General features: G+C 31.4%; 1 protein-coding gene across 5 annotated transcripts in view; it reads left to right on the forward strand.

The window, feature by feature from the left end:
* Window positions 1-832: 832 nt before the first annotated feature.
* The window catches only part of LOC117172541, a 179,055-nt gene continuing 177,708 nt past the window's right edge, over window positions 833-2,179 (forward strand). For all 5 annotated transcript variants that reach the window (XM_033360577.1, XM_033360580.1, XM_033360579.1 and 2 more), the window contains exon 1: window positions 833-1,241. The gene's annotated coding sequence lies outside the window, so the exon portion shown is untranslated. The remainder of the gene's footprint in view (window positions 1,242-2,179) is intronic.

Raw genomic sequence — 2,179 nt, forward strand, 5'->3', positions numbered from 1 at the left:
TTGCGTCGCGCCGACAACCGGATTGGTCACTGTTTGCGCGCTGAGTTTGAATTATATAAATATTCAGATTTAATATTTATAATAAATAATTCGATTATAATGAAAAAGAGGTCATGAATTCTGAGATTATAGAAATAAATCACACCCAATGATTAATCTCGTCTTCGTCGAGTCTTAAAATTAAAATTTTGTTTATTTCCGACAATGTCACTTAAAATAAAATTACTAAAATTACCAAAGATGAATTAAGAACAATTAATTACTGCACTGATAAATGTTGTATCATACATTTTTTAATAACTTCAAGAAAACTTGGATTACAAGAAAATGACACAATATTCGCTAAATATATAAATATCATTTTTAGTTTGATGTCTAGATTCTAGAAATTTAAACAAATTTTCTGTTATGCTTACTGTGACTAATTATTTATTGTATAAATACTATACAATATATAAAATTGTATACAAAAAATCAAATCATATTTACACTATTAAAACTAATATTTTTCGCTTAAAACTTCGTATTACCTTTTTATTAACATTTTTAAACATTCAAAATCCTAAATTTTAGAAAAAAAATTTTTTCTTAACATCGGAATTAGTCAGGTTTTTTGCATGGAAATCGCATTATTTTTTGATCAGTCACTCCATAATTCTAATTTTGGATTGAGAAATTACTTTTGATGCGTTTTCCAATCATTATTAATTATAAGTATTAAATCTGAATATTTGTATCATTCAAACCCGGCACGCAAACAGTGATCAGTCGGGTTGTTGGCGCCTGGTCGACGCGACGCAAGCGCAGTTTAAAAAGTTCCCAAGATTGGGGACACTGTCCATGGGAGTCTACCCAGCCTGATATCTTTCCTCTACGCCCAACCGCGAAACCTTGAAAAGTCCTTCTTTTTTAATGTTCTTGACAGATTACATATGGAATGACAGTATTTTTTGTTATTTTGTTAATGTGTTGTGAATTCTCATTTGGATGAATATTGAAAACCTGCCAAATACTAATTCATAATCTTATCGTTTCTTCTGACAATACTTTTTTTCGATTCAAGCAAAAAACTCTGTTGTATACTGATATTGTAATTCATTACTCTGATGAGAATGATGCTATCAGTTTCTTTCTTCAAAATTTAACGAAAGGTTTTAGCTTGCAGATAAGGATGTCGATCATTGATTTTGAAGTTTAACGATCTTCCAGTAACAGCATTTATTGCACTGCGGGAAGTGAAGGTAAATAAAGCATACGTATAAGTAATTGTTTGCATAGTGGCTTGGCGTGTTTATGTTTTTGGACAGATATTTCAGTGTGCGTTCTGTTTTTAAAGAATTTTTGCTTCATAGAGCTACCTTCAATGATGATATATTGGGCATTCTCAAGTTTAAAATAAACACGTCGAGAATAAAGAAACAAATATTCTCAATGCTGTGTTTTCTAGTATTTATTTGGCCATGTAATTCCAAATGACTAACCATAATAAGTAGACGTGGCATTTTTGGAGGTTAAGAGGTTTGACGTTTGAGAACATGCTGCCTTTAAAACAGTAAGGTGTATTTGGTACCGCATTGGAGGTGCCACTAAATAGAAGTAAGGATAAACTTCAGAAAATGTTAGCTTAAAGTTCCGAAACGAAAACTTAGTATAACGCTTCGTCACTCTGTTTGAATTTTTTTATTTCATAAGGGCATGTGATACTTCGTCGTGTGGTCATTCGATTACAGTCCCCCCGGCTTTTTTCCACAAAAATGAAAATTTTTGAAAACTGAATTCGAAGATGCTATAAAATATCATAACGGACGTCCCCGGACTCTTTTTTTGAGAGGTAATAACAAAAAAATTTATTGTGCTAAATACAAATTTTATGCATATGCATTATTTTGAGATTACGTCGTTTTTTATCTCTGCCTTTCCGATAATCTGCAAATTATTTATGAAATAAACTTTGTTGATTGCCTGCAAACAAGGTTAGTTCCGAAAGGGTAGTTACCATGTTTATTTGTAAGTCCAAAATTTTCGGCCAAAAATATTGTATACCCTACCGAAAAGAATCTGAGTATATACTAAAAAATCTTTAGGTCAAAGAATCTCAAAGAAATTCTCCGTAGGCACTCAGGTAGATATTTTTAAAGGTCCAGGAAGCTCGTTTAAATGGTCTGAAGGCTTTAAAATA

Source organism: Belonocnema kinseyi, chromosome 5 (genome assembly GCF_010883055.1).
Source record: "Belonocnema kinseyi isolate 2016_QV_RU_SX_M_011 chromosome 5, B_treatae_v1, whole genome shotgun sequence".
Lineage (NCBI taxonomy): Eukaryota > Metazoa > Arthropoda > Insecta > Hymenoptera > Cynipidae > Belonocnema > Belonocnema kinseyi.